Source organism: Pteropus vampyrus, unplaced genomic scaffold (genome assembly GCF_000151845.1).
Source record: "Pteropus vampyrus isolate Shadow unplaced genomic scaffold, Pvam_2.0 Scaffold59, whole genome shotgun sequence".
NCBI classification, from domain to species: Eukaryota; Metazoa; Chordata; class Mammalia; order Chiroptera; family Pteropodidae; genus Pteropus; species Pteropus vampyrus.
Genome location: NW_011888840.1, coordinates 5,304,484 through 5,320,032, shown reverse-complemented (window position 1 = coordinate 5,320,032; position 15,549 = coordinate 5,304,484).

Below are 15,549 nucleotides of genomic sequence, written 5' to 3'. Positions count from 1 at the left end.
ACCAGAAAACTCTACCAGATCACCTTGAAACTGCTCTAGCCGCTACCATTTGAATTCCACATTTGCCTTCGGATCAGTCATTATTTCCTATTCTGAGTTATCCCTGTCCCTCTCCTTGACTCTCCAACCTCCACAGGCTATGTTCCCCAAACCCTCTGCATCTAATTCTGCTGCAGCATGTGAAACAGTTGGTCATAGTCCACGATGTACTTGTCTCTCTTCCCTACCAGATCTTTTGTGTACGTTGAATCATATAACCTTACAGCAAATCTGAGTTGCAGATTTTAATCCCTTTTTAACAACTGAAGAAAGAAAGAGGTAAAATAATTGTTGCCAGGGTCTCACTGCTGGCAAGTCACTAGGAAACTGTCTTTTACACTGCAATTCTGTTTTCTTTCTATACTACCATGATTCTTTTGAGGGCATCAACCATGTTTTTTACATTTTGCCTCCATACGAACTAGTATGATAATAATCATCGATGACATTCTGACTGCTCTGAAAAAATGGATCAAAACACAGATACTACTGATGATGAACCATGATTTTGTTGTGTCTGTCTCCCGTGTCCACACATGTGAGTGAATGAGTGTGTTTTATACATCTGCAAAGGCTATCATCTAGTCAAATATATCTTTAAAGCCCTGCTTTTATGCCAACTATGGACAATGTATAGGATAGTGATTATAATAAAGGAACATGTAGGTAAAGTCACTTAGGAAGATTTTTCCAATTATCCCTTTCCCCACACAATTATAATATGGTTTCTAAAGTCTTCTTCGTTGAGAATCACCAAGAAGAGGTGTATTAGTTCACGTAACACTAACTGCTATAACAAATAAGATTTCATGCATATGAAGACTCAGACTTATTAGTTTATTTAGTGTTCAGCATAACAGTTCTGCAGATGGGTGAATATGTTAGGGCGACTCTGTGTCCTTATTTAGGGAGTCTTACAGAACTCTGCCAGCCTTAATATTTGCTTCCAAGGTAGCCATGATGATCTCCATCCCAGACAGTCACAAGGGGAAAAGGGGCTTGGAGAAACATGAGTTGGAGATTGTTATGGCCTAACCCTGGAAGTCATGTTTCACTAGCCGGAAAGTCACGTGACCATACCTTAACTGTAAGGTAGGCTGGGAAATACAATTCAGCTGTGTGCCCAGGAACAGAGAAATAAATTTATTCTGAGCTCAGATAACTGTTCTCATCTCATTATAATGCTTATATTTTGGGCACCTTATTCATTCATTCATTCATTCATTCATTCATGTACTCATAAACTTAACAACTATTAATTGAAGGTCAATCGTGTATTACACATGAGAGTCACTGGACAGGGACAAAAGCTGACAATAGACCTACCTTCAGGAAGCTTCCAGACTAATACAAAAAACACATAAATAGTCACACATTAGTGTAAACTTACATTTCTGATAAGTGCTGATTTTGAAAGAAAAGCGAATGATACATAAGTGCCTCGTAAGAGGGTTGTAACAGATGTTCCTGACTTAATCTGGGTGATCAGTGTTGGCTTCCTTGAAGATGTGTTTTCCGAACTGAGAAGAGCAGTTCACCAATCAGTTTAAGGGTAAGCCGGGGAAGAGGTTTTCATTTCCAGTCTCAAATAAAACGGTCTAATACACATGTCAATTTCTAATCTGGGTGGGGAGAGAGAGATGATACAAACACACGATTTAATGCAGTAAGCATTAAACTAGTAAGTCCTGAATGAAACCGACCACCTTGTCTTTTACTCGACCAGTGGCTTTGGCCAGCAGTGAGGCCCTCCAGGTATGGACAATTAGCTTGAGCCACGAGTGAGTGGATGAACAATCTGGCTGATACGCTACCTGGGCATGCTGGCAAGGGCTTGCTCTGGGCTCACAGGAGTTTCTACTCCCTTCCCAGGGATGATGCTTAGCTGGGGGTGGTCACGAGTTTTGGCGTGCTGGTAGTTAATTAAACGTGTCACTGCCTGGTGTCAGGCTGTTCTGCTACCCGAATTAATATCGAGAGTCTTCACTTTGCTCCCCTTATGCATATATGTGATTATGGCACTCCAGTTGTGTCAATAGTCACTGAACTGTATTATGTTGTGTTGCAGCATGTCAGGACAATATCCTACAATAACAGGGTACAGGAAGTCTGGCACAATATAAGGGGAAAATCAGCCTGAGAAAAAGAGAGAGGAGAACAAAGTCATTTATTTGTAAGATAATGAGCAGGTTGAAGATTTTTCTTTTTGGAAGCTGCTGGTTTCCCAGGGCGAGCATCCCACAGGTAGCAGAGCCCCAGGTACTGTTTGCAATGAGGTATGATCCCATCATGACTATGACTTGATATATATATTTAAAGGTATATCTCGCCAAGAAAGGTATTAATGAGGTTTTGTACCATTTCTCCTATTATGTATGGAATTGCTGAGTCTAAATGAGATTCCTTGGGGGTTTGAAATTTAGGCTGGAGAAGAATTACCCACATAAGTTTTCTGACACAAGCTCTGTAATGGGAATGACAAGGTGCACTTGGTCAGGCTGCCTTTTCTACAGTTAGATTTATTTTAAATCAGTGAAATAACGAGTCATTTCATTCCTCTGGGCTTCGATCTCTCCATCTAGGACCTGGGACCATGTTTATAGGTGAAACTTAGAAGTCTGTAGACCAAAAGTGGATGAAGAGGCCCTTTCTCGCTGTCGATGTGGGGGTTAGACATATTGGAAAGTGCTGGTCAGGTGGGTTGAGGCCCAGATGTGCCTTCGGCTTCTGCAGTCTTGGACTTCAGTTATCCCCTTTGTTGGTGGCACTAGGCAGATCCTCCCAGGCACTCCTTTCTAGGTGAGCCCTGAAATCAGAGCCCCTCATTTTACTCCCATGGAATTTGTTCAAACTCACTCTAAACAAAGCAATAATATCTGTGAAAGAACAGGTTTGACAGGCTAGAAATTCAGTTCTAACACATGGTCGAATATGTCATTATTTGAATTTCAAATATTTATCCACACAGTGGAAAACTGTTTCCTGTGGCATGCTGGCCACTCTTCAGGGAACAATGTGTTAAAAGCATCAGCAATAAAATTTCTTAATGAAGTGGAAGCTATTTCTTTTCATAGCGATTAATATATTTGAGGGAACCATTTAAAATACTTCCATGCTTCAAATTCACTTCCTTCTTTCTTTCTTTCTTTCTTTCTTTCTTTCTTTCTTTCTTTCTTTCTTTCTTTCTTTCTTTCTTTCTTTCTTTCTTTCTTTCTTTCTTTCTTTCTTTCTTTCCTCCCTCTTTCTCTTTCTTCCTTTCTTTTCTTTTTTTATTTCTGGCCTTTCTTCTCTCTTTTTTTCCTTTCTTCACTGATTTCGTAGTAGCTGCCAACGATTCTGCTGGGGGCAGGGACTCCTTGGAAGTGTCCGCATACTACCATATCACTGCAGTAGACTTCTAGATTATTTTCTTGTCTGTGTCTGGAGGGTAGGGACTGAGTTGGAGCTGCGCCACAGTGCCTGGCATAGGGCAGGACCTCCATAAGTCCATGCTGGGTGCACAGACATTGTCCTTAGAGTCATAGAGCTCTGGATTTAGTAAGGGAAATGGATGGTAAATCAGAACTGGTGAATGCTGGCATCGGGGCATGCACAGGCTTTGATGTAAGACAAATGGGAAAGGGGTCAACTTTGCCTGGGTGAGGAGTGGTCGGGGGTGGCTCTGTGAGGGATTTTTGATCTCTATCTTAAAGAATGAATAGGCGAAAAAAGAAGGGCATTCGGGGCAGAGGAATGGCAGGGAGGCTTGAATGGAGGGGATGAATTCGAGGCCTGTGAGAACCTTGGTATGAAAGATGACGTCGGGGCTGGGTGGAAAATAACAACAGTAAATTCCTTAGATAGATCCAGCACTTAGCTGTGTGCCAGTCACTATTCCAAACACTTCATATGTATTACTTTCTTTAATCCCTGTTTTATAAAGGAAGAGTGGAAAAAGTGCCAGGTTGCCCAGGTACAGCATCAAAGCTGGTGAGTGAATAGGCACCCTGAGCCTGGCTTCAGAGTCTGTGTGTCTAAGGATGATGTTCTATTGGCTGAGAGAATGAATGGGGCTGGAGAGGTTTAAAAAGTGGTATGTGCTAAGAATTAAACATGTAATGGTGCAACCTCAAACACTAGGGCAGAGGGTGGCGGTTGTAGCAAAATTGTGTCATGGGAAAACCCTCTTAAATGTTGTGTAAGGAGCCACTCACCTTGCCCGTTCCTCAGAATAGTGGAATGGCAAAGAGGCTTCTTTGGGAGATGGCAAAGGTCAGTGTCAACCAATAAACATCCACAGGTACTTCCCATGTGCTGGACAATGAGTTAAAGACACAGAAAAGAATTTATTGCTCTTTTGTCCTTAGGGCTGATAGAACCTATACACATAAGGGAAACAGATCAGTCAACAGTGGTTTCCTAATAAATATGATGCAAGTTATGGTCAATCTATGAACAAATGGTGGGTGGGTGGGGCTAGAGAGGAGGGAAGTTGCCTGGGTCACGTTTGCATACATGACTGTGTCTAGGTTTGTCTTGGACAAGGTGTCACAGAGGAGACACCATAGAAACCTGATCTTGAAGGATAGATGAGTGCATGAGGGGTGAGAGATGCAGGATTTCCAGGCAAAGAGAAATGTGAGCGAGAGCAGAAAGCTGCGACAGGGCAAGCAGTATTGGGGAACAAGAAATTTAGCATGGCTGTGTATCCAGAATGATGGCTGGTGCACAGTAGGCCCTTCGTGTTTTCAAATGAATGATGGAAAACATAAATGAATGGCACCAGCGGGGGGGGGCGGGGCAGGTAAAAGTCTGTGTAGATTTGGTATGCATGGCCAAGGAGGATGGTTTTTATCTCATGGGCAATGGGGACCCCATTGTATTTTTTGAAAAAGAATAAAATGTAGTCAGCTTTATGAATTGGAAAACATTAGAAACACATTCTTACTTCTGTGGAATAGAAGCCGTCAGCTTTGCTATGGGCCAGACAAGAGAGGCAGTGGAGACGGAGAGAAGGGGAAAGATTCGAGAACTACTTGCAGGAAAGAATTCAAAGGAGAAGAGAGACTGGGGAGGGTGAAGGAGAGGTGGAGGCCACAAGCGGTCACCAACCTCCTCAGGCAGTGGTTTGCAACGTATCACCCAGAGCATTCGACATTTGACCCAGTGTCATACATATGTGCCCACAGGAAACAAAATTTTAGACCAGCTTATACTCTGCCGTGTGTCACCACTTAACTATCAGACGGGAAGCCTTAATAGGAGACCCAGTTTTAGGAAAGGATAAAGTCAGCATCTAAGAAACACCAAGAGATTGTGTGTGTGCATGTGTGCACGTGTGTGTGTGTGTGTGTGTGTGTGTGTGTGTGTGTGTGTGTAAGTTAAAAAACTGAGGAAATGTATTTTGGCAGAAGTAGAAGGACAAGGAGTCTAGGGAAATAAAGCTCTTTTTACCAGAACTTACTCAGTGCTGTGTTCATTCATAGGAAAGTGAGGTTCGTATGGAGAGAAACCTCTTTCTCACAGGTCTTACTCCATTCCACTTATCTGGGTTTGGGCAGTGGGAGGGGAAGGGCTAATATTGGGGGTGTAACGTGTGGGATCACAGGCATCACTACCTATCAACCATGGTCCACTGATCTTGTACATTTTTTCTATTTCTGGGATTTCTTCTTTTCAAATTGGCAGCTACAAGCGGCAGAAGGAAATTAGAGCCCGTGTGATTTTTGCCTCGCTGGTTTCAGCTTTGACTTTATTTATGTCTTTCATTTTCTATTTTCCTCTCCCTCCTTTCCTATTTGTCCTCCTTCCTCCCTCTCTTTCATCCTTCCTGGTGCAGTGAACTTTTAAATCTAGTGAGCCACACTGGCTTTGAATTCCAACTCTGCCACTTATAAGAAATGAGCGAGTTTTCGTGTCTCCAAATATCTGTTTTCTCTTCTGCAAAATGAGAAAAATAATTATACGTACATCTTAGAAATCTCAGGAAGATTAAATGTGCTAATAATCTATGTCAAGGCAACCATCAACATTTCTGGCCTTGAATAAAAGCTCAGTAAATGTCTCCTTTAGTTATTATTCAACAGACATTTGTTTGTCGAAAAAATATGCATGCATATATGTGTATATATGTGTGCGCATGTGTATACAGACATATATAACATGTAAATACATACAAATGTTGTCATTAGAAAGGTATAGAGGAGTTGTGGGTGATGAGATCATTGAGAGCCTCAAGCAAGAAGCTCCAGGGAACAGAACCTCCATGCGTCTGCTCACTCTATATCCCTCCCCCCACGAAGCCACACTTACTGATGCTGCTTCTTTTTAAAATCCTACCAACTCTGCATGGCCACAGTCAGCCTTGAAGCATTGCCTGAATCCTCCTTCCTGCTCCTTCTTCCCACCACAGTGCCCTTCACAGTGTCTGCAACAACAGAAACCGAACACACATTTCCCCCACTGCATGCTCTGAGACAGAAATAAGTAGGTGTCACATTCTACAAGACTGTTCAGTCAGTTCAGTTAAAAGGCCAAGTTCAGACCACTGTATTCAAATTCTCCAGCATTTGCTTGTGGAACTGTATCAAAACTACCCCAGCCTACACAACTACAGTGTCCCAGTTAGAAGAATAACCAGTAAGACATTTTAGTCATTGAATGGTGAGCTCGAGCTAAAATCGGCACTGATGAATGACCCATATTTTGTGGGAATGCATTTATAATAAGAAATAAAGTACATCCCGTACGTGGGGAATGACCTTGTCTGTCTTGCTCACTGCTGCAACCTTTCTGGACAGCGCAGTCCTTGACGCTCAATGGGTCATTGATGAATACTAGTGAATCGATAAACGCAGTCAACGGATGGCTGTAGAAAAGCAGCCGCCTTAACAAGAACTGCTAAAAATTATCACATGTTCATTTGTATGCCAGGAACTTTAACATACATTAACTCATTTAATCTAAACAACAAGGCATCATGATAAACTCTATTATTATTTCCATTTTTGAGATGAGCAAACTAAAGCTTAGAGAAGTTAAATCCCCAGGTCAGGACCAGACAACCAGGTCCATCACAGTCTTAGATGCCATTTTTGCTCTCACCAAACAAGAACAGAAAAAAACCAACTTCAGCACTGTAATGGAGTGTAAAACTCGTCCACTGCTTCAGTGGTTGCACAATCGGGTAGAACACAGTTCGAGACTCCACAGGGCTCTGCCTCAGCTTCTCTGTTTGTAAGGCGGAAGTGAAGCCCGCCTCTTCTCTGGGAGGTTATGAGATTGAATTAGGGCAATAGTGATTAAAGTGCTTTGAAGTTAGAAAGTGCTCATTAATATCAGGGATCGCGATGATGTTTCTAAAGAGGACATCCTTGTCTTTAAAGCCAATTGCCTGGGATGAGCCCCTGGGCTCCCCAGAGGGGCTGGCGGGGAGCAGGCATGCTGGATGCCTGGTTCAGCCCATATGGTTTTGCAGTGATTCTATAAGTGAGGAGGAGAGCAAATAATCCCATCTCTTTAACTTTTAAGTGTGGGAACATTAGAGTTTGCTACTTAATGATTATAACATTCAGGAATGTTGGCACCTTTTCTTCCTGACTTTGTGTTATGAAACCCAGGGAGTGTTGAGTAACAGGATGTACGTTCATGCCATTTTCAGTTTCTTTGGGGGTTCATTTTGGGAAAACTTCCTGCAAGCAAGCACCTCAGTGGTTAGACGTGGAACAGCCCTTTAGCCTCAGGGCTGTTGCCTCCAACGTGGTGTAAAGGTCCTGGTGTGTGGAGTAAGAGTTGGATCCTGTCACTCGTCAGTTAGGAGCCATTGTTTGCAAATGTGTTCCCCGATGGAAAAGGATTAGATCCCGGGCAGCAGGGAACATTATGTTCCTATTGCAAAATCTTGGTATGATCTAGTCTTGGGCTGATGGGGATCTGATAAAGCATTCTTCTTGGCTGAAATGAAAATGTCATCGTGGGGCTGAGCATGCTGCCATATCCCGCCCCCTCCCCCACTGACGGGGAAAGGCAACATTGAGAGAAATCCCTTTGGCTCTGTTGGAGTTGGCCCAGGGCTGTGGAAAGACCACAGGACTCCCTCAGAACACTGACTTTGCCTCCCTAATGTGCTACCCTGGGCAGGTGATTTTAACTGCAGCTCCAGTTTTCTCAGGAAAAATGGGATCGGGCATAGTTCATTCTGTTTATCACTCAGGGTTTTGTGCTTATCGAATGAATCTTTCTCTGTCTCCACCTCTATCTATAATCTATTTGTTGATCTGGAGTAGATAAATAGAGATAGACAGACAGACAGACACACAGATGCGCGCACGCACACACACACGCACACACACACACACACACACACACACACACACTGATATAGGGACATATGGAAATGGGAGGTGGTCTAGCATGGTGACCATGACGCAAATTAAAATTCTGTGTTGTCCTAGAAAAGTTACTTAATTTTTGCAAGTCTCAGTTTCTTCCTCTGATACAGAGAGATAAAAAAGATAATATCCATCACCTCAGAGTGTTATGGAAATTAAACGAGATGATCTGTCATGAAGGCCACATTAACACAAAACCTAGCACATCGGAGGCTTTTAACAAAAATTAGCTCTGCTTACCTTCTTCATCATTAGGAGAATGATTCGAAAATTATAAAAGGTTCCACACACGCAGAAAGTACTATCTTCGAAATGCGCTCTTTATTTTGGCTAGCAGCAATTCTGAGGTTTGCAAATTGTTCCTCGGGAAAATGAATTATTCACTAGGTTATTGGCCTCAGCACATTTCATCCTCAGCAGGAACAAGAGAAGTGCAAAATCTGCCGGCTGCAGCTGTGGCCCACTTACGGGGTACACTTGAGGAAATTCAGCACAGCGAGAACCCGGCTGTAACCGTTTCTTGTGAAGCTAATGTCTTTTCCAGAATAGGATCAATGTTGAAAAGATGCCTGGAAAGTGAATCTCTGTGTATTGAAAGCTACCTTCTGATTAAGTATCCTTATAAATGCACAAATATGCTCACCCAGAAATTGGGACACAAAATCACACTGGGAAACGTAGCTGATATTTCCAGTAACTTTGTCAATAGAATAATAAGTGTGTGCTAATAAGATAAACCATAATTGCAAAAGAGCTAGGATTTCCTGTCAATGTGGTATCTTGAAGCCTAATGGAGGTAATTCAGGCTGACAGAATATCAGAGCAATCTGTGGATCTTTAAAAAAATATAGGTGTCTGGCCTTACTCCTTAGACTTCTGATTCATAGGTCTGGATGAAACTCAAGATTTTTTTTTTTTTTTTTTGGCTTGTTTTAGCTCCACATCTGATTTGTATATGTAGCTGGTGAGAACCACTGGAAAGAAAGATGGTGATATCCTAACTGAATAGAACTCAATCACTAATTTAATAATTCAACTCTTAATCCTCTGCCTTGACTTATACCTGCATTTGGTTGTTCAGATCTGTTTTTCAGCTCTTATTTTAGAACTGAATTTTCTCTTCCTGTATAAGCTTATCTAAGCTAATGAGAATGTATGGTGGGGAAGAAAACAGGTGATGGGAACGCAGAGATGGGAAAAAAAAAGAGAACCCTACTTAGAATTCACAGAAGAGTTTTAAAAAGTGAAACGCGATTGTGTTTTTGGAACAAAGAAGAGGTAAGGAATTCTGAAGAGTGAGTGTTCACATAATGAATATGCAGATCCTGAATTATGAAGGTTTAACTTATGAAAGATTTTTACTTCACTCACTTATGAGTGGTAAGATCTAAACCATTTAAAATAAGATGCATATATCCACATACTCAAAGTAGTTTCCAAGGAGAGCAGGGAAGGGTCAGGATCCAATAAATGTGATTTTCCTGCAGGATGCAGTGGGCAGCCTGAGTCCAGGCGTGGCAGACAGCCTCCAAGAGGGCCATATCAGTGCTGAGTCTCAGTTCAAGGAGTGGGGCCTGAGGTCCAGGCTGACACTAGTGATTGCTTACCTAACGGAATGGGGCAGAAATGGTATTTGGGGACTTTCAAGGCTAGGTCAGAAAAAGCCTTAGAGCTTCGGCCTAAATCTCTTTGATTATTCACTGCTGAGGTACCTCAGAACCCAGCTGCTATGCTGGAAGAAATCCACACGACATGGAAATGACAACTGTAGGTGCTCTGGTTGATAGTCCCAGCTGAACCCTCAATTAACAGTCAGCATGAACTGCTGGCCAGACAAGTGAGCCTTCCTGTTCAACCCACCCTCAGATGACTGTCGCCAACCTCACATTCTAGCCAATACCAGGTGCACAAGAAGATCAAACACCCAATCAACTCCCTGAATTGTGAGAGATAATCAACGATTGCTTTAAGCCACAAGTTTTGAGCTTCATTATACATCAATAGATAACTGCGAAAAAAGAAAAAAGAACATGGTTGCTATTCTATATTTGCCAGTGATTGGGAGATATTAAATTAGTTAATTTTTTATATATTTATCTATCTGTTGGTCCATCCATCCATCCATCCATCCATCCATCCATCCATCCATCCATGATTTTACCCACCATTCCTTCTATCTAACTATCTGGCACTGAACATCTACTGTGAAAAGGACAGTGAGAGACACAAGTTTATTTTTTCATTCAACAAGTATTAATTTAGAATTTACTATTGCCAGATACTGACCAAGGAGTTGTAGACAGGCAGGCAAATGAATCAAAATCAAAGGAATAAGATAGATATTGTACCTGCTTGCATTCCAGTGGGGGAAGATGGAGATAAAGAGATACCTAAATAAATAAATGGTGTCAATTAGAAGAGTACTATAAAGGAAATAAAACATCGTTACGAGATAAAAATTGTTCAGAGATACCAGGTAAGCGTGACTCTTATATGTAGGGTTGTTAGAGAATGTTCCCTAAGAAAGTTCATTTGAATGGAGACTTGAATGGCAAGGAGACAGCTGTGTGAAGAGCTGGGGTGTGGGGATCACTTTCTCAAAGAGAAAACAGAGTAAATGCCCTGAAAAAGGAATAATATTGATATGAAGAGGGGACGGCAAAAAGACCAGTGTGGATGGAACATCTGAAAAAGAGGGAGAGAAAAGACGAGAAAATGGAGAAATTGTTGGAAGCAAGACCATGTGGACCACACCGGGGATTTTGAATTAAGCTATGCCGGGAAGTTCCTGCAGGGTTTTAAGCCGGAGAGAAGCACGAAGTGTGATCGGAATGTATTTTCCACAGATTACTCTTGCTGCTGTATGGACAGTGAACTGCAGAGGAGGGAGAGTGGGAGCAGGGAGACCATTAGGAGGCTCTGGCAGTGGCCCAGGTGAAAGTTGGTAGTAACATGAACTAGGTTGGTAGCAGTGGGGGTGGTGAGGGAAGGTCCTGTTCAGAATGTGTATTGGAGACAGAATCAACAGAACTTGTTGATGGTTTTAATGTAGAGTGTTAGGAAAAGAGAAGAATATAGGGTAATTCCTATCATTATAGACTAAGCAACTGGTGAATAGTGATATCATTAAATGAGGTGGGGTAGATCGGAGAGATGCAAGTGCGAAGTGGGGTGGGCAAGTTCTGTTTTGTTCCTAGTAAGTTCCAAGTTATTAAGCATGCTAAAAAAGGCATTGACGAGGCAGTTGGAAACACAAGCCTAGAGATCAGGGGAGAATTCTGAACTTGAGTAGTCAGTATATAGATTTTATTTAAAGCCATCGTTGTGTTTCCTCATCTTGCTATATTTAAAAGTTGTGAACAAAAGGAGAACCCAGCAAAGGAGATTAAGAAAGAGCAGCCAGGTAGGTTAAAGCAAAACCAGCAGAATGTGTTGTCACAGAGCCAAGTGGAGACAGTGTTTAAGGGAGGTGTGCACAATTAAGTATCAAAAGATGCTCAGAAGTTAGTAACACGAAGGCAAGGAATTACCCACTGGATTGGACAAGGTGAAGAATGTTGGTGAACTTAACCAGAGTAGTTTCAGTGGGATTGTGGAAACAATCCTGATAAAAGTAGGTTAAAGAGGAAAGGAGAGAGGAAGAATTAGAGACACATAGCAGAGTTTACCCTTTTAATAAGTTTATCTACAAAGAAAAAAATGGAGGCAGTTGTTAGAGGGCCATGTGGGGTTAAAGGAGATTTTTTTTTTTTAAGATGAAGAAATTATAGTATATTTATATGTTAATTAGAATGATCTAAGTAAGAAAAGGGAGAAATGCTTGATATAAGAGACAGGTGAGATCATTTTAAATGCTAAATCCTTGAGTAGGTAAGAGGGGGTGGGATCTATAGCATAAGTTATGAGACTGGCTTAGCTAGGAGCAGGAACTATTTACGTATGTTAGTAAAGAGGCAAAGTACACGGGAACGGAAACAAGCAAGCTAAAATTTTGTTGATGAGAAGAATCAGTTGTTCTTGTCTGATCTGATCTTCAGGTAATCATGGCTTTGTAGGGGAGCTCCAAAAATTTGCCAAGGAGATAAAGGGTACAAAGGAGTTGCAGATGAAATAATATGGAAATCAGAAGGAAGGAACAGAGGTTACTTCCAAAAGAGGGTTTAGAAAATAGATTTTTAATTTCTCAAGATTCAAAAATTTCACTTAGATTCAAAGGGTTTTAAATTCAGCATATAAGTAGTAGTAGATATTAATTTTTTCCCTCTGCCTTTCCAACACACATTCATACACGCGTGTGCATGCAGGTGCAAACACGTGCACATACACGCACAAATTACCTTTCTGACCCCAGAGGTGGGCACCTGATCTAGCCTGGGTCAATTATAATGCCTCATACTCTGAGTCTTTGTGAGTGGACCAGGAATAAGCACAGGATCTAAGCCAGGCCTATCAGCATCCTTCCCTGTAGTTGAAGAGAGATCTGTTCATCTCTCTTTACCTAAGAATGTAATTCTGAGTCAGCCTTTGGCCATACTCTCTACTGCATGGAAGGAGCCCCTTTAAGTGGAAGTGGATGAGGGCATCACATTAATCGAAGCAGAGTTGAGAGATGAGAGGAGAAAAAGTCCTGAAACTCATATGGCTGAAACTCATATGGCTGAAGCCCATCTTCCTACATTCTATGTTTTACACAAGTCAATAACTTCCTGTCATTTTACTTAAACTAAGTCAAGTTGACTTTCTGAAGCTCAAAGAATCTTGACTCTCAACGCAGCATCTAGCCTATGTAGGGACAATCACCCCTCTGTTTCCATGGCAATCATTACCCCTTTCTAGCTTCCTTTCCGGTGAGCCTTTACCCAGTCTCGCATTCTTATCAACACAATGCCCCACCAGCTATGACCAGTTAAAAAGAGTTGGAACATGGATGAAAGGTGATTGCCATTCCTTGTCTCACGTTGATGTATCAACTTAAACATGCCTCTTAGATTTTAAGGACTTTTCCTTTTACAGTCTCTCGCTGGCTCTAGTGCATGAGCCGGCAGCTGTTCGCACAGAGGAAATAAACCGTCTGGGTAGCACTTCCTCCCAGTTTCCCTTCCATGGAAATTTCCTTTCATGAGACATGCATTGTGGTAAGAGCTTCTGCAGGGAATGCCTCAAACATGTGAGGGTGACTACTCTTCCCCAGGAGCCTACTGGGATAACCGAGTCTGATGTTTCTTTAGGCCGTTATCAGTAGTTGGCATTTGGGTTTTGATTAGGAAATTCTATCTGAAAGCCTCTTCCTACTAGAAGGCCATGGCTAAGAGAGGACAATAGCGCCAACGCAAGACACGTGTCAGAGGGGTCGTTGGCAGCTCTCTCCCTTGATTCCTGCCTCATGTCCAGGCCTGAAAGGAGAGGGTGGGGGCTAGCTGTCCAAATGGGTCTGAGAAGCAGAAATTCCTTGACTTGGTCTGAGTGTGCGTAGGTCTGTGTCTCTAGGTCTGGGGTCAGCATAAGTCCTATGGTCACACTCAGGGTCCTTTAAGAGGAGTTCCAAGGGAACAAGCTGTCTAGGGTGCAGGGAGGTACTGGCCAGTCCTTCACCTTGGTTCTGATGGTAAACTTTCATTTCACTCTGGCCTAATATACACATGAAAAAGGTTCACCTTCCTCCCACCCTTATGGTTGGGAAAATGAAGAGTAACTCTTTGATAGAAAACCAGATTTGGTGGCCCTTTTTGAAGGGTGAGTGGCTAGTATGTGTGAGGAGTTGCCAGCTGTCCGAGGGTCCCAGCCATGAGCTTTAGGATCATCTTCTAAAATCAAGTCATCAGATTCTGGCTCCTTCTAGTCTCCTTAGGTCAGAATCTGACCTGGTCTGAATCTGATCTCTTGCTGCCAATCTACTCTCTACTTTACATTCTTGAAAATCTGTACTGTGGTATCTTTCTTCCTACACCGGGCTGTTTTCTATCTCGGAGCACATTCGCTTTGGAAATCAGCCCCCGCTTCTCCTCCTGCCTCGTCCCCAATAAACTTTTTCTGGACAACTTCCAGACACCTTTCATTATGATGCTAATGCTTTACTTCCACCACGAATGCCCCTTTGCCACCTTGGCCTGGGTCTCTGTAGGCAGCCATGCTTCTCTGTAGGCAGCCATGTTTCTGTACGATTGTCTACTTATGGAGTTGTCCCTCACCATTTCAGTTTAGCCTTGATAAGGAGAAACTGAGAAACAATGGACTTGTTCTCGACTGCTTATGTCCCATGTGCCCAGACTTGGGAAGGGTTCTGACGTCAGCCCGCTGAGTGATTATTTTTTGGAGGACGCAACATCAGGTTACAGTCCTGTGACGGGAGCAGAGGTTCGCGTGTGTTTCCATTGGCAGAGTCATCCTGGGGTACGTGGCTTCAGAAGTGGGGACTGAGGACTTAGCAAGTGAGTAGTAGTCTGGACGTGGAGGAAAACCTCTCCTTTTGTAAGCCATGGGTGCAAGAAGGGGACACAGTTTGGCCAAGTGTCAACGAAATGGACTTAACTAGAGAAATTCCAGGAGACGGAGCACACCACTTCAGGTCCCATGGGGAGAGGCTGAGAGTGAGACTGAGAGCCAGCCCAGCACTGGCCAGGGTGGGAGTCAAAGCAGGAGCCAATGGGTTTCCTGTTATGATTCCCTATTGGCGTCTTTGAGCTTTTGGTAAAACCTGATGAACAAGGACATTTGCTTCTCTGGTGAGCTGTGTGGCATTAAAGAGGATGTCATGGTGCAGGCTTGGGATGAAGGAGGTGGGGCAGGAGCCCCGGCATCCTTGGTGGCCAGGCTGGAGGTAGTAGCAGTGGTCACCAGTGAAAAGCTGGGAGGCCGCGCCCAGTGGAGCCGCTGCTTTTCATGGATCATTGGTAACAACCCAGAGGCAAAAGCGAATAAATAAGAGCATTCTGCTCTTCCGTGTACGTGAGGCAGCTTGGTGATCCTAATTTCTGACAATGAAGTGTTTAGGAGTCTGTGCCACTATACTTTGAATTATACTATTATGGCTTCCATTTATTAATTAACCAGTGGTTAACATCTGGGGGTGATTTTGTCTGTCAGGGGACATTTAGCCATGTCTGGAGACGTACTTGGTTGTTACAGGGGGAAGCGTTACTGG